Source organism: Magnolia sinica, chromosome 2, assembly GCF_029962835.1.
Source record: "Magnolia sinica isolate HGM2019 chromosome 2, MsV1, whole genome shotgun sequence".
NCBI classification, from domain to species: domain Eukaryota; kingdom Viridiplantae; phylum Streptophyta; class Magnoliopsida; order Magnoliales; family Magnoliaceae; genus Magnolia; species Magnolia sinica.
This window is the reverse complement of record NC_080574.1, coordinates 31,039,491-31,064,173: the sequence shown is the minus strand read 5'-3', so window position 1 is coordinate 31,064,173 and position 24,683 is coordinate 31,039,491. Positions and strand designations below refer to the sequence as shown.

The window sequence follows — 24,683 nt, the reverse complement described above, 5'->3', positions numbered from 1 at the left end:
ATCCTTCCTCTGCTTTATAAAATTGATAAAGCTTTCATCTACTGGGTGGTCACTTCACCAATCCATACATGGTAGTACATAGTCTCACAAATTACTATTCATCTATATCTTCGGAAGCAGGCATTTGTCTTCTTAATAAAGTCGTTGGTGATGGTGAGGATGAAACAAAAGATGGAAAAATCAGGCCTTCTACATGTGTGTTGGGTGGGTGCTATTTATGCACACAAATTCAAAAAATAAAAAAAGAAAACAAAAAGATAAAAGGAAAAAGAAAAAAAAAAAGATAAAAGAAAAAAAGAAAAAAGAAAATATCGGCTTCTTTCGTTGGGTGGCAGAATCAGTCTCCTGAAAGCAGTCCTGGCAAGCATTCCAATACATTGGCTTTCCTTAGTGAAGGTAATTCAGAAGATAGAGGCAATTCAAAAGAGGCTATGAGAAGGATGCTTGTTGGGTTCATCTCGTATCGTGGGACAATTTCTGCGGGTCCGTTCAGTCAGGGAGCTTAGGTGTCAAGCCTGTTAGAGGGGTTAATATTGATCCTGGCAAGCATTCCAATACATTGGCTTTCCTTTGTGAAGGTAATTCAGAAGATAGAGGCAACTCAAAAGAGGCTATGAGAAGGATGCTTGTTGGGTTCATCTCGTATCGTGGGACAATTTCTGCGGGTCCATGCAGTCAGGGAGCTTAGGTGTCAAGCCTGTTAGAGGGGTTAATATTGCCTTGTTTGAAGTGGTGGCGGTGCATCGGTGTGGAGAAGCTTGGCGGTTAAGAGGTTCTTGGTGGCAGAAATGCGCCATATGGGCTAGCCAAAAATGAGTGGGATATTTCTCTCATGACTAGAAGGGCCTTTCATTTGGCACATGATATTTTGGGCTCAAAAATTTGGGCACTTATTTGCTCGATTTAAAGTTGGACTTGGGACTAAGATAAGATTTTGGAAAGACAGGTGGTGTTCAGCCTCCCTGCTGTGTGATTTATTTGCGGACCTGTTTCCACTTAGCAGGCAACAAAGATGGTTTAGTGGCGCAGTTATTTTAGAGGGATGACAATATTTGCTGGTGCCCTCCCACCTACCTTCAAAAAAAATGCCGGTCCTTGTATTCAGGCATGATCTTAAAGACCTTGAGATTGATAGTTTCAACAAGCTGATGAAGTTGTTAGAAGGTGGAGCTTGCAGGCAGATGGAAAGTACATAGTTAATTCACTGGTAACTGTTATGGCTAACAACCCCCATATTGCACCTTTTGTAGTCAGTAATCTCTGGTCAGTCAAAGTCCCAATTAAGGTCAGGGCTCTTTATGTGGCTAGCCTATCTCGGCAAGATTCTGACAGACAATCAGCTGCAGCGCAGACGGATTCAGCTGGCTAATAGGTGTCTGATGTGTCATAAGGTTGAAGAAACAGCAAATCATTTGCTTATTCATTGCAAGTGTGTGGCGGATTTGGACAGCTGCTCTAGTGAAGTTCGAAATGCAGTGGTTTTCCCAAAATCGGTAGGGCAGGCTATTCAGTTTGAAAGGTACAAATGTATATTCCAGGGGAAAGTGTCATGACCCAGAGCATCCTCAGGAGCTTCAGGGTCCCTTTATTGGTTTAGACAAAGGGGAATCAGAAATTTCGGGGATTGTCTAGGGTTTTGATTCTGTAAATTTGTGATGAAATCCTTGCCCACAATTGACAGAGTGGGCCCTATGTGAGTTCGGTTGACGCAAGTCTGGGGTGAGGTCTAGAGCTATACCTGTGTCAAACTCACTTGTTGCAGTTAGTGAGCAGGTTGCCTTTTTGTTTGTTGCATCTTATTTTTCATTTTTAAAATAAACCATATTTGCTCATAAAAAAGAAGGGGGGAAAAGAGCAAAGAACAAAAACAACAATAAGTAGAAGCATAAAAGGAAACAAAAAAATGGACAAAATGATGAATTCAGATGATTTCAAACATACCAAAAATTATGAATTTTTTATTCTTAATGTCTCTCCTTTTTGTGGATTCAACGGATGTGAATATGGTAAGAGTTTGAAGATTCGTGTGAAAGAGAAATGGAGAGATCTCCAATTTAGATAAGATTTTGGAAATTTTAGTAACTGTAGAGAGAGTGGAGACATGTTTTGTAACCGTAGGGATAGTGTAGGATGTATTTGAGATGAACCCGCTAGTGCGGTATCATGGGAGAGAATCCTGAGAAATTCAAATTTGAAGAAGATATTTCATTTCTTTTTGCTTTTGGTAAAAAAGAAACAGATCAAGTGAAACTAATTTTGAATGAATTGTTCTACAAGTATCCAGGGATCACAATAAAAAGTCACCATGTGTAATTTTTTTTTTTTTATCAACCTTGGATATCATCATCACTGCCATCATGTGATCATAATAGCCTCCCAGCCATATCCAAGGTTTATCAACCTTGGATATATGATGATAAATTAAAAGTTAGCCAAGGTTAGACCCAAAGCCAATCATAGCCTGTAGGATGCATCCATCAAAGAGACTTGACACCCTGACTACTCACTACTCATCGGCATCATGGAGGTGCATATCTGAGTCCAGCATTAAATTTCCACTTCCAATAACAAAGGGGAGCATCTAAACAAGAAGGTTTTTCGAAAGGTAAAGAATTTATTAGAAGAAAGCAAAATGGGGGCATCAATGACAGGGGCATGCACCCAATGCAATAGAAGGCCTAGCTACGCCTATTAAGCTAACACGTTGGCAACAACACTTGCCCCCAATCCTACAGGAGTAAGTGAAGATCTTAATCTAGAGGAATGACCCAGATATCATGAAAAATGAAAGTTGAATGAATTAGAAGCCCAATGATGATGCTATTAGAGTCTCCTTCTACTATGACAATAACTGAGAACTTGGAGGTGATTCTCAAGGGATTGTTGATGTGTGGAATCCTTCACTCAAGACAAAAGTGTCAATGGGGATGCCCTGGGTATGAAGGAAAATGGCTTGTGTTTTTTTACTTTGATGGATATCTAAAAATTTTACTAGAAGGAAAGGAAAGAAGAAATGAACACAAAGGGAGAAAAGGGGCAACCAAACTGAAACATAAAATTACAAGGCACACCACCAGAACTACACACCCCAAGACCACAGGCCCAACCCCACTTGAGCCCTTGTATGACTAAAGGACTCTCGAGATGTCCCTCTTGGCCAAAGCAGCATCATCTGATTTAGACTGACATACAATAAGCCGACAACCTCCTCCATTAAATTTGCAACCAACCACTGACATATACCTGCACCAACATAATTGCATTTGCAGAGTCTCCTTCAATGATGAGCAGCCCAGAAAACTCTTAACATCTTGAGGCATTAGCCACAACCACTGTGTAATTGGAAACCTGAATCACAATCGGGCCCAATAACAAGATAATGAAGGAGCCTTGCTGGTATCTGAAGACCCCACCTACATCCAGTGGACCCCAGTTCCCTGACAAACTAAAAATACAGCTTTAACCAACACATAGGCCAGAGGGTCATCATTCTATATGCTTTGGCCAACCCAAACCAGCTTTGATGATTTCATGTCAATTAGATCTGGGCATCTGCTTTAAGATCCTTCTATCTTCCCATCAGCCTTACTCCACTCCAAGATGTGGTTAACATTGTATCGATCACCTTATCCATGGATGACGCTTTTGGCTATATATATTTCAGCCAAATACTCCTTTCACTAGAGATCTTCTATGGCAAGAGGCTTATAGGTGACAACACACCACTCCACCAGAATGAGAACAGATTTCGTACCAGTTTTGGACAATCCACATGATGCCAAACCAATTAAAAATTGGAGCTGACATCAAACATGCAAAACTGCAATGAATCAATATTTAGGCACATTGAAAAGCTATTTGGAAAAGTAAAACCCCGATTCTTCAAATGGTCAAGCATGATGATTTTGTACAACGCTATTGTCCCGCAACATGCATTTACCTCCAACAGGCTGAGGCAAACCAAAAGTTGAACGCAATTGATGCAATCGAGGACACCAATTTCAGTAAGAAACAGACGTCAGATTCAAGCTCCCACGGGTCCTTACTCTTGCTCGGGTGGTAGGCTCTCAGGAGTTTTAACTCCCAGTCAAGGGTTCGAGTACCCATAGGTGGTGAAATTCCACCAGCATGAGTGTGTGGGGTGTGTTGAAAAAAAAAAAAGAAGCTCCCACAGCCTCCTATCAGCTCTAAAAGATGAAATATAGACTCCATTGAGAATTTTCAACACATGGATAGCGATTGGATCTCCCTAGTCTCAGAGATTCTCCCAAGGGTTGTTTGGGAAGAAGCTGGAAATAGTAGGAAATGAAATCGATTTCCATGGATATATTGTTTTCTGCTGTTTGTATTCTAAAAAGTAACCATAGAAAATGGAAATCGACACTCATCATTATGCTTTTACTTGGAAAATAGTGATCTGATTTCTCCCCCAAAAGCTAAACCGTGGGCATTTCCACAGTAATGAGAGACCTCTCGCCATTGACCGTGATCTTTTCAACATTTCCATGGAATCAACTGTGCAAAACAAGCAACATAAACTGGATTCATGTCCGCAATTTTCCTACCAATGGTTTTCCACATGGGTTTTACATGCCCATGTTTTGGACTCTTCCTATCCAAATAGGCCATAGAAAAAGTCCACTTTTCCCCTACATCTTTGAAAGAGATAACAGGCATCGGCCCCTTTATGCAAAACAATTGATGTAAGCCCAAGGGCCCCACATGGCACCCTATATATGCTGAATTTTGGGTTGTTTCCTACTAGTTTTGAGGGCTAAATTCCAAAGACTCCCATTTACTATTTTGGAAGATTCTGTTTGCCAATTTTGAAGATCGTGCTTACTGATTTTGAATATCCTCTGAAGATTTTTCAGGGATGATTTTCTAGACCCACTTTCACTATTTTTAGACCATTACTATTTGGCCAAATCTTCGTAGATATGAGCTGCTGCTATATTAGATAGATTAGATTGATTTTAATCAATCTAATAGTTAGAAAATCTTTAATTACTGATTCATAGGATTTTGGAGTCTTTTAGGGCCTCCTTGGTTGTTAGGAAATTCATTCCCTGGTTTTGTATGTTTCGTGAGGAATTTTAAGGTTCGCTTAGTATTTTCTACGGAATGATCAAATTTTGTTGAGTTGATACACTGGGTTTCTTGAGGAAGCATGGGAAAAGTCAAAATTTTTGTTTTAATTACTCAGGTTTTTCATTCCTTTTTTGAGGAAAAAGTTAGGAATGGAATTCCGGGGAAATGTAAAAACCAACCAGAAAGTGTGAACCAAACCTTTTCTTTACAAACACCAGAAAAATAGTATGACGAGAAACATAAAAAACCAGCAACCAAACAACTCCTTAGGGTCCATAAAATGGGTTGGTTTGGAACAACGTATTCCATATCTGTAACTGTGACCATAACAGTCACCATTGCTACCGATAGGGGGCAAAACAACCGTTACGACCCCCATAACGGTTATTTTTTTCTGTCTTGCCCAAAAAATTCTAAAAAATATATTTAGAAAATCCAAAATAATGTAAATTCTTGGGAAATGTAAAAACCATCTAGAAAGTGTGAACCAAACCATTTCTTTTACAAAAACCAAAAAAATACTAAGACGAGAAATATAAAAACCAACAACCAAATAACTCCTTAAGGTTCATAAAAGGGTTGGTCTAGAACAGGGTATTCCGTATCGGTAATGGTGGTTGTAACAGTCACCATCGTTACTGATATGGGGGCGTAACAACTATTACGACTCCCATAATGGTTGATTTTTTTACCAGAAAAATTCTGAAAAAATATATTTAGAAAGTCCGAAATAATGTAAATATTCCAAATATATATTCATTTTTTGTTTTGAACATGCTTATGGTAGCGTAACAGTCCACTCCTTGGTGAGAGTGTTGTATCTGGTTGTCGGGTGAATTTATGAAAATGGTTATGTGTTTCTAATATTTACACATCACAATCAAGCATTAGAACTAAAAATCGGGAAAAAAAAAAGAGGCATATATATATATTTATTTTTTTTTAAATGGCACTCGAAGCTTCTATTCGCCCAAACCACTTCAATCTATAGTCTTTAATCCTAAAAGCTATAGTAAGAGTGGTCAAAATCTACTATAGAATAATGTAGGAAAGTTTTTGGAATGAGAAAAGTGAAAAAAAATGAAGAGAATGGATTTAAATAGAAAAAAGGTGGCCATTTTTTTACCATTACGGGATAACAGTTGTTACGCCCCATAATGGCCCCTATAACAGTTGCTACATTCCCAAAAAATCAACTGCTTCGTTTCACCCCCGTATCCCGTAACGGTTACGGCCGTTACCTATATGTATCGGCCTTTACGGCCATATCGCAACTGATACGGAACACCTTGGTCTAGAAGGTAGAAGGCATTACACTTTTTCTGAGTTTTGCAAAGTTGCTATTCAAGTACTTGTAACTAATGGAACGCTTCGATGTTAATAAGTTGTTCATCTCTCTCTTCTCAAATATAGCGGAAAATGATTCGTGTAGCGGACCCCAATTAATTAGGATAAGAGGTTTAGATGATGATCTCTCTCTACTCAAATACTCTCCCGTGGAGTGTTCTTTGAACATTCTAGCAATTCAGGAATCAAAATCTGATTAATTCAATAACCGGATTGCATTGGTAATCAAGTCATCATCATCATCCAAGCCTTGCCCCAACTAACAAGGGTCAGCTACACGAATCATGTTCAGCCCCAAGATTCATCATAGAAGTTATGGTAAAAAATTCACGTTAGCTACCAACCTAATGCAAGCCTCCTTTATCCAGTTTTGGGACCAGCAATGACCACACGAAACTCTAATGCAGGGGCATTTTCACACTGGGCTCAAGTGGAGTAGCCCGTGGGATGTGGGGACACACTCGGGGTGGGTGACCCCTGTGATTTGGGGCTCACGAGGGAGATCTCGTGTTCGAGACTCCTCACCAGGGGTGATTAATGTGCATTTCACACTGGGCTCAAGTGGGGTATCCTGTGGGATGTGGGGACATGCTCGGGGTGGGCGGCCCATGTGATTTGGGGCCCACGAAGGGGGTTTGGCCGAGGTCCTAACCCATGCGATGTGGGGCCTGGGCTATGAGATAAAGGGATTAATTCGACATACTCTAATAGTTCGAGCTTTTAGAGAAAATGGTTAATTGTCCTACATCAAATTGGTATTAGAGCAGGAGGTCTCGTGTTCGAGACTCCTCATCGGGAGTGATTAATGCAGGGGCATTTTCACACTGGGCTCGAGTGGAGTAGCCCGTGGGATGCAGGGATGCACTCGGGGTGGGTGACCCATGTGATTTGGGGCCCACGGGGGAGATCTCGTGTTCGAGACTCCTCACCAGGGGTGATTAATGCACATTTCACACCGGGCTCGAGTGGGATAGCTTGTGGGATGCGGGGACATGCTCGGGGTGGGCGGCCCATGTGATTTGGGGCCCACGAAGGGGGTTTGGCCGAGGTCCTAACCCATGCGATGTGAGGCCTGGGCTATGAGATAAAGGGATTAATTCGCCACTCTAATAGTTCGAGCTTTTATAGCAAATGGTTAATTGTCCTGCATCAAACTCTCATAGGCGTTATCATCAACAATCGAGTATAATGACTCAAATTTCCTGCATCACCACTAATCTTCCTAGAATCTAATGTAAAATCCAGCTCCAATTCTAAATTTGATGTGCTTGCCAGATTCTGGCTCCACAGATGAAATGACTCTCCATTAATATGTGATCTCATGTGATTATGGGCACCATCTATACCCCTCGCATTACTAGAGCTACCATATTTTGCCACAACAAGGCCCCTCCATAAGGCACTCCTCACATCCTCTATTTGCTACTACCGTTTCCCCAAGCAAAATTTACTTGCTTGATAGGCCTAATTCACAGCGCACCACTTTTCAGATTTGCATAGCCTTTCCACTGAACCAGAGGGAATATGTCCCAATCTTCCTTAGCATTCTCTTTTTTGAAGCACCTGCTTGGCTGTGTTATAAGCTAGGCATTTAAACCAAGACAATAGATACATTGGACAAATTTTTATGACCTTCCATTATCAAAGCTAACCAAACACCCAGTTAAAGGCTTCTGCATTTCCATGAGGCAGGCTATCTTTCCAATAAATCACCTAAGCTATTCATCAAACAAAGTATAGCGGTTCATTGAACAAGGCTTTTTAGATTAATTGAACATTTAAACTTACATCCCAAAAATCTGGAATGTTGTCATCCTTTCTTTTTCTTTTTTTCTTTTTTGAAGTTAAGAAATGTTGTTGTTCCTAGAGGAAGCAATCCATAAAAATTGCAGTATCCTAGACATTCCTACCACAACACTATTTTAGCATATGCAACCCAATGTACATGGCACACATCTCACTCACCTCTTCAACGCATGACTTCCAATCCCAAGCTACCTAAGGCCTACCAAGGCATAGCGGTTCATTGAACAAGGCTTTTTAGATTAATTGAACATTTGGACTTCCATCCCAAAAATCTGGAATGTTGTTGTCCTTTTTTTTTCTTTTTCTTTTTTGAAGTTAAGACATGTTGTTGTTCCGGGAGGAAGGAATCCATAAAAATTGCAGTATACTAGACATTCCTACCACAACACTATTCTAGCATATGCAACCCAATGTACATGTCACACATCTCACCTCTTCAACGCATGACTTCCAAGAGCTATAATCCAAAAACATCTCAGCATCCAAGGGACTCTAAATAGGTACATCCAAACAACAAACTAGAATTCTTTGAACCCCTTCTTTAGGCTTTAAAGATCCATGGAAATGGAGTTCCCCTTGTAAACCCTCTTCCACACATCCAAACAACCCCTAAACTTTTTGGGTACAAAATGTCACGAGTTCAAATCCTATCATCCCTACGGATCCTACCTATCATTTATCCTATGGGCAATAACGAGAGGTCAATTGAGATTGATGTGAAGTTCCAAGGGTACTAACCCAAGGCTCATTCATGTCTGGTGTATTATTAAGCATCACAATCTCTTACACGTGTAAGAGTTGTGTGATTTCATCCCTTACGGTTTCTCTTCTTTTGATACTCATGGTTAATGATCTGATGCAAGTGAAACTAGTGTTTGAAATATCGGTATCGTGTTACGTATCGCATCCTTGATATGCACATGCGTATCAGTTATCGCAAGTGATATATCGTTTGCATCGAGTAATTTATCACACTTTTTGAGAAACATAGGGAAACATTGGGAAAATGGTTGAATTTTTCAATGGAACTTTAGGGATTATTGGTCCTAAGCTATGCATTGTCTGACTGAACTAATGCAATTATATTCATATTGAAGCATAATATTTAAAGTGTATGTAATGATCATTTCATTAGAAAAAAAAAAAAAAAACTCCTACATACTTTGAAATTATAGTTCAATTGACAGCCGGTTGAAGGGAAGTTTCGAAAAAGAATAAATAATTTAATAATTTTTTATTAAATTTTAATTAAAAATGTTTTTTATTTTCCGAAAATTGGCACGGACTTAATAAATCCGTAGATCAACCCTCATACATGCTTGATTTCATGTTTGGTGTGCAACATTGCAAGCAATTTGGGGGGAAATTGGGGAAATTTTAAAAATTTCTCAATTTTCTCCAAATTGGACCACCTACACCCAAAATTTGAAAATAGAGTGTATGTGATAATCATTTCATCAAATACTCATAAATACTTCGAAATTTGTCTAAATCAATAGTTGGTTGAAGAAAATTTTGAAAAAAAAATAAAATGGAGAGGATATCAAAATCAAAGCTCCAATGCCATGATTTTTCATGCAAAACATGAAGAACCAATGGAAATGTAAGCATTTGACATTGATTTAACATAATTTTAACAAAAAAAAAAAATGGATCGAAAATTGAAAATGTTCACCGGATCAAACATGTGGGATATATCAGCACTACCTGTGCATTTCACATTGCACAAGTGAGCTATAAGATATATTATGGGATATATCAGCTGACATCATCGATATTTAAAACATTGAGTGAAACAAACTAAGGCCCTTTCTGATCTTCTCAGGAGGGAAAAGATTTTTGGAAATAAAGGTCTAGAGAGAAGTGGTTGAAAGAAGGGGATAGAAACACAGCCTTCTTCCATAAGATGGTCAGTGCTCAAAGACATACAAATTGCAATGAGAGTATTTTAATAGGGGAATCCATGATCTGTTACAAAGAGGACGTTTGCTCTATCTTTGTAGATAATTTCCAAAAAGCCTTTCGCCAAAAAGTTTCCCTTCTAGGCCGAGCCTCAGTGGGTCGGAATTCGACTGTATGTCTTATGTGCAGGTAGAGGAGATAGAAGCCAAGTTCAAAGTCAATAAAGTCAAAGAGGCGACATTTGGAGCATATGAGGATAGAGCTCTGGGCTGGGATGGGTTCCCACTCACCTTTTTCAAAGGTGTTGTGACATTATTGCTGAAGACCTTATGGAAGTGTTTGACGAATTCCATGAGACTGCTCATGTCGGTAAGTCCTTTGAGGCTTCATTGTTTTGATCTAGAAAAGGGAGGGGGTTGAATTTATTTCCGATTATCCCCCCTATCAGTCTAATTAGGGGTGAATCATTACTTAAGGTGATTGCCAATAAGCTAAAGAAAGTTGTGGCGAGAGCGCTTCTATTTAGATAGATATATTCCCGACGGGCCATTCATAGCCAATGAGTTAATGGACAATTAACACAAGAGCAGGCATAAGATAATCTTAATTGGGAAGTCCTTCTGTCTCTCCTCAACAATATGGGCTTCGAGGACCAGTAGTGAAAGTGTATCAGATAATGTGTTTCCTCGGCGTGGTTCCCGAATCTCAATCCTTATCAATGGGCCCCCGTTTGCAATTGTGGGGGAAGGTCTCTCAAGAATGATCTCCAAGCCAGGGTCTCTAGGCATTGAGGAGGGCATGAGCTCAGATAACAGCAAGGCCAAATATACCCATTCTCTGTATGCAAATGATATTACTCTCTTTAGCAACGGCTCCATCAAGGAAGCTTTAAACTATCGGGACATCCTTTGTTTTGAGGTGGTTTCGGGCCTCTGGGTTTATTTGCTAAGAGCTGCATCTCCTGTTTAAATAACATCGACGGCTGCTTTTGGGAACCTAAGGCCAACGAGTGTAGGAGGGGTGGTTCAGGATAGCAGCAGAACCCTCCTTGAATTTTCTGGCTTGATTGGAATATCTAACTCCAATTTTACGGAGGCATTAGCTGTTCTTTAGGCGATAAAGGTGGCTTCTTTTCATAGCTTTTTTCCGGTCATTGTGGAAGGGGGAATTCCCACAATGCGATCTGTGGGGCGAGATCTAATGCCAGTCCATGAAGAATGGCCAGCATTTTTTGGGGAAATTTATGACTTGGCAAATGCCCACCTGGTCATTTTCTCCAATGTAAACAGGGAAGCTAATGCAGTGGCAGATGCGCTTGCTATATCAGGGGCCGTGTCACCTCGCTATCCTTTGTTGATAGGAGATGGCCCTATAGTTTTGTGTATTTTATCTTCTCTTCTGCCGTTTCAGTCTTTTGTTGGTTTGTTTTCACCTTTAATAAAATTTATCTTCATCATTCAAAATAAAATACAAAAAAAACTACGGCCAAGGCGAGATTAGATTATGGTTCAGTTTTTTCAAGGTTGGCGTACCCTCTACTACATCCAGGATGCAAAGCAACAAACCATGACTTGGATCTAAGGCCCTCTTCAAGGATGAAGGATTGCAGATAAGCAGCAGTCATCAATCAACTGCCCAGCACAATTATACACCATATTTGGCAGTTTGTAATTGCAACTTATATTTTTGACCTTGACTTCCTATGATTAGAACCATTAAGCATTCACCTAGTAGAAAATCCAGAGTTTGAGACGGCCTTCATGTACCTCTGGCAGTACAGCTATTTATTTGACAAATACTAGAAGGATAGATACCGAGTTATGCAGTACCTTTTTCAAGGATGCCCAGATGCATAATTGGCATGATCATTCTCAATATGATGGAACTACTATACACAAATTATCTACTTTTCTAATGGAGAAAAGGTGAGTTCCATAAACCACCAAACAGTGCTCCGTATAGAACAATGCCAGCATGAGGTTAAAAAATATGCATATGACTAACAAGAGCAAAATGTGCTCCCAAAGACTGCAAGTGAAATGATTAGCAGCCTCCTGCCCAACACTTGCAAGCACAAATCATCAGCCTCTGCCTGAAGCTACGTTCCAGGCTAAACATGCTGAGTTAAAACACACAACTTAGAAAATGGTGTTGTTCACTGCCTGATAGGAAGAACAAAAACCTCGACAAGCTCTCACGCTGATTGCTCAGCTAATCACATTCACGGGAATCATAATCAAGCCTTTGAGAACAGGCACCTGCATAGCAGAAGGGCCAGTAGTACACAAGGAAGCAGTGGAGTTCTGCCCTTTAAACACCCCGCACAATACCTATAATGACTAGCCAACACTTCTGTGATCACGGGCTTTTAAATCAAATTCGGTATCCATTACACCAACAACCAGAGATTCATGTAATGCTAACTAACTACTAGTGTATTGTAGTTCTCAATATCAAACAACCCACATTCATAACACAAACTGGACAAAAAGAATAAACTTTCCATGTATCAATTTATTCAGTGACTATGAAGTTCTATGGAAATTTGTTCTACTTCCTCCCAATAAAAACCCAGAAAGAAAAGTTTAAACTGTTTATACAAGAAAGAAAAAAATAGAGACAGAGAGGCAAATAGTAACTGACCTTTATGTAGGTAGAAAATTCTCTTTAGTGACTTCGCTGCAAGTCCTGAAAATGTCACAAAACCATCACTTCTTGAGCAGTGTATGCTACAGAAACAGTATTCATGTGGCAGTGTCCGTATTTGATCTGAAGACAATTCCCTTTTTACATGCACCCAACACAGCACTCACGATGAAGCGGCCAAGAAAGAACATGGCTCCTCACACAGCGTACTGTGTTGCCCTCGCTGCCATACCAGCAACCTGTGCCTGCATCTGCGCTGCACGAACCTTCGCACCCATTGCGCGGTGGAAGAACTGCTCCCGACTGAGTGACCTAATATTCTTCAAATACGCATCTACGGGAATTGACCCTTCCTGCACTGCCTTATCCAACGAGTAGATAACATCCTCTATCGCAAGATCAGCTGCAGTACAATCCAGCATCTGCTTCGACAACACATCCATCGGCTCAAAAACATCGTCAATCTCAACGCTCCCCTTCTTTGCACTCTTCTCCTGATTCTCTCTCACCCACCCCTCCAAGACTTCGGAATTCATCAGAACAATCTGCAGCTGCGTCTCCAAGCCCTCCCTTTCCCTGCATTACTCCCTCAGCCCCTTGGAGAGCTGCTCCTCCCGCTGCCGCAGGATGGCCTGGGCGCTGAACATCCCCTCCATCTCTGCCTCCCGGCTCTTCCTCATAGCGGCGAGATCGCTGTGCACATTCTCCAGCAGCTTATTGAGCGCATTGCGCTTGAAAACCGCAGCCGTGTCGTCTGCTGGGCGCTGCGGTGACTGCAGCAGCGGTCGCTCACTATAGGGGGATCCAGGGTATGCCCTCGGCGGAATTGCAGGGCGGGCGACAGGCGGGGATGGATTGGGCAGGCTAGGGCTAGGGTTAGGGTTGTGGCGGACCTGGCGGGTGTAGAGAGGCGGATCACGGCTGAATACGTGGCTGAGTTCGCGAACGAGGTCGACGAGATTAGAGCTGGGAAAGACCCAGCGCTGTAAATAAGGGACGGTAGCGAGACCGGAGGGGTTGACGTGGGGGTGCCCACGTTTAACAATCATGTCACGGGTAGGCGCAAGATAGACGCAGGGGGGATTGCGAGGGTAGGATTCCATGAGCCAAATGACGACAGGGATGTTGTAGACGACGTTCTCGTAGACCATTGGGATAGTACCATCGGATTGGAGGAGATTTACGGTCCTGCCATCGTTGTGGGTGAAGACAGCCGTTTTGGGCTGGAGGCTAGGGTAGTTTTCGGTGAGGGTGACGAGATGCTGGCGTATCAGCCATTTCACTTCTTCCGAGTACGGGAGAGAAGAAGGGCCGCGTTGCGAGAGGACGCTGCTTAGGAACTGCTGGGCGTACTGCGCACCTGGTGGGGGTGCGCCTATGGGAGGGGGAACCATCGAAGGGAGGAGAAAACCCCGGAGAGAGAGAGAGAGAGAAGAAGAAGAAGAAGAAGAAGAAGAAGAAGAGCCTAGAAGAGAGAGCGGGTGCGACCAAATAGAGCGATCTGAACCGTAGATCGAATCGCCACGATCTGATGGTCGAGATAGCTCAGGGATCGTTGCGTTTGAGACCGAATCAGATCTGAAAGTGGAAGGTAACAATCTGCAACCGGATCATTGCCGCTTCATCTTCGATTCTTCTTCTCCCACGATTAAAACGAACACGGTGGCGTGGTGGAAAGGAAAGGTTAGCTTTTTTAGGAAACGGGTTGGCCCTGCCACTAGCCCGGTGGCTCGTGGTCGGTGCTCTGTGGGCCCCACCACGATGTATGCTTTTAATCCATGCCGTTCATCTATTTTTAAAGATCATTTTAGTGCTAAATACAATAATTTTAGGTGGATCACACCATAGGAAAACAATAGTGATTGGATATCCACAATTAAAATCCTACTAAGGCTAAATATACTGTTTTTTGTTTTTTTTAATGACATCCCATCTGTTGATGATTAGGTCATACACACCCAGATGAAAGGAAAAAACAGATATCAGCTCGATCCAACACTTTTATGGCCCTCAAAAAGTTTTTAATGATTGACATTCATTCAACACTATTCCTTTAATGTGGTACACTTGAGCCTGTGATATATCTCATTTTTTGTCTCATACCATAAAATGATATATAAAAATAAATGAATAGAACGTATGAAAAATATACATTATGGTGGGTCCCACATAGCACCGACTACCAGCTATAGGCGGGTGGCAGGGGGAGTAGCCAATCCGCATACACATTCGCCTGTAATATCCAAGGCTCAATTAAACTACACCGCAGGAAGCAACGGTGAGAATGACGGGCCGCTTTGTTGTTTATTTGCCATCAACCTATTGATAAGGTCACGTAGACTTGAATGAAGGTTAAAATAGGAATATCAGCCCGATACAAAACTCCTGTAGTCCTGAGAAAGCTTTCAAATGTAGGTGTTTAATCACCACTGCGCGGTCCACTTGAGCCTTGGATCTGACTCAATTTTTTAAAATTATACCAAAAAATGATAGGAAAAAATAGACTAACGGCCTAGATAAAACACATACATTACAGTGGCAACTCAGAGCTCCTGCCCGTGCCATAGGCGAGGGTAATACCCAATCCACGTTCATTAAAACCATCCAAATTTCATTTGAACTTTCTAGTGAATATTCTCGCTTTAGAAAGGTTTTTTGTAACGATAGGCCCACCGTTTCAAGGATTCAATTTAAATTAATTGTATGTAGGGCTCTCGATGGGCTACGCTTGAGGTCAGCTTGGACCCAGATTTTAAACTGTCCGGTCTTTGTTTATTCAGAATTTTGATTTTGGCTAGCCTCAGTCTAGCCATGGACGGCTCCGCACCAATTGTCATGCCTTGTACGCACCAGAGTTTCAACACTACGTTGTGGAATCGAGCATCCATTTACGGTGTGAGTGCGTGAGTGTGGGTGTGAAAAAAAGAAGTCATGGACGGCCCTAATCTGATGGCTGGTGTGAGGGCTGTTGGGCTTGTTGGAATATTTGGTTGAATTAAATAGACTATTAAAATCGAGAACCAAAAAAAGAAAATAAATTTTGAGAAAGAAAAACTTATTGAATTGAGTCGAGGCGTGACTGAGTCACTCGGCTTGAAATCGAATTTGCTCTCCTTGGACAGCGTCCCAAGTGCAACAGGTTTCCAGAGCAATCGACCTCCAGGATACAACGACTATGACCCGGTCCCAGCGGTGCACTCACTGTACACGAGCTCGAACCACTTGCAGTTTAATCCGAAAGTGCTGAGTTGACTCAGCGATGAACTCAGTAGAAAATGCTTAAAACCGAATATCAGAGAGCGTTTTATAAGAGAAGAATTTTTCGTATATTAAAACTGGAATTTGTAGTCTTTATATAGACTCCGAAGTAGTGCATAAGCACCCTTTATAAAAGGTTAGGTCCGTTGGGTTTAAACCCAACAGAGGCGACCAACCAGAAGGGACGCATCTCTCTGGTTTAAAACGAAAAAGAATAAATGCGAGTACACTCCTGCACATACAGTCCTGCGAGTACCTATACACACACCCACGTGAGTACACACACACCGCACCCGCACCCGCACCCGCACCCACGCCCACGCCCAGCCCAGCCCGTCCCATCGCGTCGCGCACGCGCACACGAACACAGACACGGACACGGACACGGACACGGACTCGGACTCGGACTCGGACTCGGACTCTGTTCGGCTCGGCTCGGCACGGCACGGCTCGGCTTGGCTCGGTGGGCGCGCGCGTGTGTGGTCAATGCCATAGATTAGAGCTATTGGCATAGCTCCCCCACAGAACCAAATTCACATACCCCCTGAAAGGGGCTCAAGCCCTAGGCAAAAAGACTATCTTATATACAAGATAATTTACCTTTTTAAATCCGATGTGGGACAAAACCCACAGCACAAAAGTACTATAACTTTTCAAAATTGGAGGGAAATTACCAAAAATTTGAAAATTCAAATTTTAATGCTATTTTAAAACAAAATACAACAGGGCTGTTGATGGCTGGGCCAAGGTCCGTGGAAACCTAGTATGCAAAGGAGAACCTAAGGTTGTGTGTTCTAGGAAGTTTTAGTACAATGGCCTCAATGGTATGATGTAGCAAGGTCGTGACCTTTTTTTTCGCTAAATGTATCTTTTTCAGTATTCAGAGCACAATTTTTTTTATTTTTTATTTTTTATTTTTAAAAAGAACAAAAATGCTTTTGCCACAAAAATACTTTTCGGCATGGAGAGGTCCTTTTCAAACTAGATTGTGGGCCCATTAAAATAATGATTGGGCTCATTTTTTATTATATTGAATAATTGTGAATCCATAGGAGGGTTTTTTTAAAAAAAAAATTTCGTTTGGTTGTTTGTTTGTTTTTTTTTTTTTTTTTGGCAGGTTTTCTGTTAAAGCTCCAAGTGGCCCACAACCGCATAAACATTGTTCGTTGATTTTGAATTATTTCCTTTGATGTGTCCATCGTGATGAGTTTTGCCCTCAAACTTGGGCCGAGAACATGAAATAAAAACCTTTTTGATATGGACGGGTTGGATTTACTTCACGACAATCAGTGGGCCTCACATAAGATATGGGATGAGTTCAAAAGGTGGAGCCCTTGCTGCAAAAGGCCATTTGGTTGTTTCCTCTTTTCTTTGATATGGACGGGTTGGATTTACTTCACGACAATCAATGGGCCTCACATAAGATACGGTGGATCACACCTTCAAAGAAGGGATTGTGGGTCCTACTATGCCATAAATGGGGTCACTCCTTGGGAGATTTGATTCATTCATTTGTTTCACATCATCTAAGGATATCAGAGGCCATTGATTTCATCTTCATCCGAGGCCTTTGTATCCTCCAAATAGACTTAACGGTGAACTTCCTCTCAGAGTTGTTTTCTCTGGTGTGGTCTACCTCTGATATCTTCTTCCCCTAATCTTGGGGTCATGCCCTAAAATTATTTCTCCGAGCTAATGATCGAAGTAGATTTTAATAGAGATGCACAATCTGAAAAGCATTAAGAATGCCTCATTTGAGTTATTGTATAAGTTATTTTGGAGAGAGGGTACCACTACCCTATGAGGCAGTTAGGATCGTTGCGGTCACCTCCATGAGACCCACTCTAACATGCATCCGACGTCATTCCTTCCACTGTGACGAGTTTTTCGAAAACCTTATTCAATTTTTTTTCGTAATAGGGGATCCACTTTTTGAAGACAACTGTTGCTTTTATGGGGCCAGCACTAATTATTGTCCATCTCATGAACCTGTTAGAAATGCACAACAAAAATCCAATGAATAAGCTCATTGGGGATCCTATTAGAAATGCACAATGAAGATACTTAGACTAAGCTCAATGATGATCTTGTAGAAATACACGATAGAGATCTTTAGACTAAACTTTATGGTGATCCTATATGATATGTACAACGAATATCCGTGTACTAAGCCCAACAGGGATCATGTCCAAAATGCGCAACGAAGATCCTTGAAATAAGCTTAATGAAGGTCTTATTGGAAATGCATAACGGAGATCCCTAAACTAAGTTCAATGGGGATGTAACGCTCCGAATTTCAAATGTCGAGCGCAAACTCGATCCCCAATATTCTAGGTGTCACTTTTGCTTTTATAGAAACGTGATTTAACTATACAGATACTTTAAAATCCAAGCATTCATAAGAGCTAAGCTAAATAGTGTGCATCATCTGAAATTGTAGTGTAAACAAACAAAACTCTCCAAAATGTTCATTCATACAACTAACATAACACAAAGTCTACTTAACTTGAGACTCAATATACATGTCCAAAAGAATAATAAAATGAAATGTTCTAGTTCAAAATCATCCAAACGTCTCGGCGATGAGATAAGTCGGTCTACAGTTGCATGTACTATACTTGAAATATGAGAACTCCTTCATAGGGTTCACATACTCGTCATACAGGGCGTCTGCCTTCAGGGCGCTTACATCGATGAAAATATTTGGTAGGTGTTTTAAAATACCGTTCCAAGTGGGAGTGAGTGATCAACTCAGTAGTATTATCATCCTAAGTTAAACATGTTATCAACGCAATCAAGCATGGGCAAGATAACAATACCAATAAGCATTTTACTAAACTACTTGCTTAAATGATTGATGGCATAATATGTGAATATATGGCCCATGAACAATAACAATTGTAACACTTCCACCACAACACAATAACCATTCATCTACACAATTGTTCTCTTTCAAAGTAACCCACAAATGCACGCCATGATTAGCCGAGTGGTTATTATTCCAAGTTCGAGCAGTAGCTTGGTGAAGTTGGGATACCTCTATTTTATCAAAAGTTGTTAAACAGATTACGTGGCTTATGACGGCACGTAGCGGACCGAATATATGTTTATCACCCAAAAGTCAAACTTATACAATTAAACAACAATAAGGCACATTGCACAAGGACAATCATAAACAAGGTGATGGTCATCACCCCACACTATTAATGACACGATAGGCTCGTGGCTCCCATTAGTGCTCAATGATCACTACGAGGAGACTCGTCACCTAATGTTTTACCAACATAGAAGGTTTGGTACCTACTATTTTACCAATGCGGTAGGCACGTCACTACAACATAGGCCAAGAGTTTGGACATGGTGTCCCATACCACCATACCCGGCTCTTGAGTTTTGCGGATCGTAATGCATTAACAGTTATTAATATACCTCTTTCACCAGTAACAATGATATCTTAGATTCCTTAAAGTGTTATCATATCACTAAGCAAGGGTATGATCGGGCCATGTATTTGACTGATCCGATCGGCACAAAAGGCGCCATATAAGCTAGCATTGGGTGCAAAGCATCCTGTGTAGGTCCAACTATTGTCGATCATATATACTCAATGTCGGTCGACCATGTAAGTTGGAATGGCCAACCCAATATAGCCATCCCTTGCCTCAAACAATTAACAATGCCAAATCTAACACGACCACAATTTAATTGATCAATTACGCATCAATAATAATACAACAACATACTACCACAACCAAATATGTCGAGTTTATAATAATATGAATCAGGACAATCAAGGGTACATCAACACAAACCCGCATGTATCAATCGTCACATCAATAGCACAAGTACATGAAACATGTCGACCCAATGCATGTTAATGACCACCGATGGGCATTAACAACCATAATAGGGCTCCAACAAGGGAAGCATCATATTAGTCACGCATTCCATCAAGCATGCTAACTATAAATAACATTAATGGTAGGGTTGTAATGATAAATTAATTTAGCCATATTAATCATATGAATTTCTAATCAATTAATGTAAAATTATGGTGTATCACCCTTACAGGTTGATAAAAGGAAACTTAGGAGGATAGTCCGCACCATATAAGGGTTTCACTTCACATAAACATACTTCTAGGGTTAGGGTTTTTGGGAAAAGCACAGGTTCTTATATGAATATAAAGACTAAGGTGAGATTCATTCAATTCAACTTAGGAAGAACTAAATTGAAAAGTAGGGTTCGTTTCTTATATCTAATCATCAACAAAAATGATTTGACGAAAGATTCGGGAGTAGCTGGGGTTTCGATCGAAGGGAAGAAGGGTAAGAGGAAGCACCAAACCTCACAAATCCTCGCTCACCTTCACTCTCTCTTTCTATTTCTCTCCAAATTTGGGTACAAAATCGTATGGGGTGAATGTGCTGCTCAAAATAAGGCTTTTATAGCTCCAATAGCGATGCAAATGGCCCCAAAAGGCTAGGTATTAGGTATATTAACCCTATAGGATGGTGTTTCCAACTATTGGGCCCCATATATAGTGAGGTATATGAGTTGAACTATGCCATGGGGTAAGTGACCCTAGTGGAGATATATGTTTGGATATGATCGCTCCAACATTCGGATACATTGATCAATGGGTATGGTCCTAAGTCATGTTAGACGGTTACCAATTATTGATTGGGCCACAACTACACGGATATGTGTAGGGTAGTAATCTAAGTCAACATTCTTAATTTGATAGAAATCTAATGGTTCAAAAGCCACAACTTTGACAAAGGGTGGAGGGGGACATTTAACTTAAGTTCATAATATTTCCTAAGGCATTCGCGCGTTCCATGTGTTCTTCTTGCAAGTCTTAGTTGAACAATTCAAGGCACAATCCTAGCTTAATGTCTAGGATAGATGTCAAGCCTGTCAAGATAAGCATTTTTTTTTTTATATTTTTGGATTTAGCAAAATACGAACAAATAGTATAGAGCTACTTCGGTTAATCTGGACATTTTTTTATATATGTTAGGCGACGAGATTTTTTGTGCATGATGATTAGTGTCTGGCTTAGCTAAGTTCATAGCGTAACCTACTTTTAATTACTAGAAATAGTTATTTAGTCCTAATTGCACTTAAGTCACCAACTCTAGGCTAAACAAGATATTCAATTTAGGCTAGTACGGTCTTCTGATAGTGATGCTCATGGACGTCCTAGGATTTAGTATAAAAATTTTACAAGACATTAAAATTTACCTCCCTTAAAAGAAATTTTGTCCTCAAAATTGTAGTATTTTCGGGTAGTTCTTTTGAACTTCTACTTCTGTCTCCCATGTGGCCATTTCTTCTGTATGATGAGTCCACAGTACTTTCACTAGTGGAATGACTTTGTTGCGCAATACTTGCTCCTTCCGGATGAGGATGTGAGTTGGTCGAAGTTCGTAAGTAGCATCCTTGCAAAACTCTACCACTGTTCCCACTTGATAACGCGTGATGGGTCTGGCACGTATTTCTTCAATATCAATATGTGGAAAACATTGTGTACACCTGCAAGAGATGTTGGCAATGCGTGGTGATATGCAATGGCGTTGACATGATTTAGAATCTGGAACATGCCTATAAAGTGTAGAGTCATCTACCCTTTTTTATTGAACCATAATAAAACCCTCATGGAAGAGGCCTTTAGAAACATGTGGTCTCCCACCATGAAATCCAGATGCCTTCTTTGCTTATCGGCGTAGCTTTTCTATCGACTCTGAGCAGTCAAGTGGCATCGGCTAATGACATCAATCTTTTCATACATCAGCTGTACCAATTTCGATCCGATCACATTTCGCTCCCCAAATTTAGTTCAGTAGTGCAAAGCTTGACACAAACACTCATATAAGGCTTCATAGGGCGCCATGCCAATATTGGCTTGAAAGCTGTTATTATATGCAAACTCGGCGTATGGAAGGCAAACATCCCAACTGTCTTTAAAATCCAAAGCACATGTGCATAACATATCTTCTACAACTTGATTCACCTGCTCAATTTCCTGTCAGTCTGAGGGTGAAACGCGATGCTATACGTCAAAGTCACACCCATTGCTTACTGGATTCACGTATAGAAGATAGATGTGAATCTAGTATATTTGTTTGACACAATCTTCAATAGTAAGCCATGCAATTGAATTATCTCCTTAAAGTACAACTTAGCCAAATCTTCCATGATCGTCGTCATGCGGATAGACAGAAAGTGGGTTGTCTTCGTCGGATGATCCACCATCACCTAGATAGAATCGTATCCCTTCCTCATCCACGACAAACTGGAAATGAAATCTATAGAGATGTAATCCCAATTTCCATTCAATAATCAACATTGGTTGCAGGAGTCCCAATGGTCTATGATGCTCAGCTTTAACTTGTTGGCATGTAAGACATCTTCACGCGTAATTTGTAATTTCATTCTTCATGTTGTCTCACTGGTACGTACACTTTACATCTCGATACATCTTGGAACTACCGGGGTGAATTGCCAATTTAGAGTGATGCACCTCATCCAGCATTCCTATTTTTAGCTCATTGAAGTTAGGACCACACAATTGTTCATGGAAGCGCAAACCTCCATTAGCACTAATTCTCCAATATGGGTTTTCTTCTTGGATTGCCCTTTCCTTCATCTAAAGAAACAACCCATTTTGGTCGTGGGCCACAATATTTCGATTGTGGATAGCAGGCTCAAGATGAAGATGAGCTATCTTCTCATAAGGCTCTTCAACCTTAAGCTTCAACTCAAAGTCTTGAATGAACTCAAGCATGTTCCACTCTTTCAGCATTAGTAGTGAGACAAACTCATGGACTTCGTTGCGACTCAAGGCATCAGCTACCAAGTTCGCTTTGCTTAAGTGGTAGGACACCTTGAATTTGAAGTCCTCAAGTGGTTTCATCTAATGTCGTTGATGCATGCTCAAGTCATATTGGATGAAAATGTACTTCAAACTTTTATGGTTGTAGAAATGCTTGAACTCCTCACCATACAAGTAATGTCTCTACAACTTAAGTGTGAAAATCACTGCTGCAACCTTGAGATCATGAGTGAGCTAGTTCTCCTCATGCTTAATCAATTGTCGAGAGTCGTATGTGATCACTTTGTCTTCCTACAAGAGGACATATCCCAAAGCAACATGGGACACATCAGTATAAATCGTGTATTTAACCCCTTGCTCAGGCAATACCAGCATGAGAGTGGATGTCAACCTATCCTTTAAGTCTTGAAATGCTGCTTCTACTTTTTAGTTCCAAGAGAACTTGATATTCTTGCGGGTGAGGTGAGTTGATGGTGTTTTTAACTATTGGGGCTCATAAGGAGGTGTATGGGTCAATCTATACCATGAAATATGTGACTCTAGTGGAGATCTATATTTGGATACGATCGCTCCAACATTCAGATGCATTGATCAACGAGTATAGTCATAAGTCATGTTTGACGGTTACAGATTATCGATCGGGACTGTGACTATACAGATATATGTAGGGTATTAATCTAAGTCAACATCCTTAATTTGATCGAAATCTAACAGTCCGAAAGCCACAACTTTGACAAAAGGGTGGAGGGGAACATTTAACTTCATAATATTTCTTAAGGCATTCGCGTGTTCCATGCACTATGCTTGCAAGCTCTAGTTGAATGATTTGAGGTGTGATCTCGAATTAATGTCCGCGATGCATGTCAAGCCCGACAAGGCATACATCTTTCTATAGTTTCAGATTTAGCGGATCGTAAATGAGCAATTTAGAGCTACTTCGGTTAATTTGGGCATTTTTGGTATATGTTAGGTGTTGAGATTTCACGTGCTTGACGATTAGTGTTCGACTTAGCTAAGTTTATAGCACAACTTATTTATAATTAGCAGAAACATTTATTTTGTCCTGATTGCCCTTAACTCACCAACTCTAGGATAAATAGTGTATTCAATTTGGGCTGGTACAATCTTCTTACAGTGACGCTCATGGGTGTCCTAGGATTTAGTACTAAGATTTTACAGGACATTGTAGGATATCTTGTCCAAAATGCATATTGGAAATCCTTAGACTTCCTTCAATAGGAATCCTATAAGAAATACATAATAGAGATCCTTAGACTTCTCTCAGTGGGGATCGTTGATATTCAATTTTGAAATGGTTGATATTTAGCGTGGATCACCAATATTCATTTTGTATCACTGTTGTTCACCGTGGATCACCAATAATCATGTGGATTGCTGATAGACACCATGGATCGCTGATCATCAATATTCACTATAGATTGCCGGTCACTGATTGTATTGATGATCTACAATGATTATCGCCGATCACCAATAGTATCAGGGATCCTATTGAAAACGACGACAGAGATATGTTTTGAGATTGTTATACTGTAATTCTAAGGTTAATAGCCCAAGCCTTTTCTTTAAGGTACAACAATATTTGAACATCATAGCTATTATGTCCATATGGTGCTATTATGATGGGGGAGCTAATAAATGAACAAAAAAAATAGTTGTATAAGTGTGGCAATTCTAAGTTTATTCTTCTGAGCAATGAAATTATGTACGGGGAGCTCATATTTAAAATGCATAAGATTAAGAAGACAACACCCAAGGAATATGATGTTATAATGAA

The 24,683-nt window shown here is 40.6% G+C and overlaps 1 pseudogene; it reads right to left on the bottom strand.

Moving 5' to 3' along the window:
- Positions 1–12,633: 12,633 nt before the first annotated feature.
- LOC131236875 (protein ELC-like) lies at positions 12,634–14,466 on the bottom strand (annotated as a pseudogene).
- Positions 14,467–24,683: the final 10,217 nt, after the last annotated feature.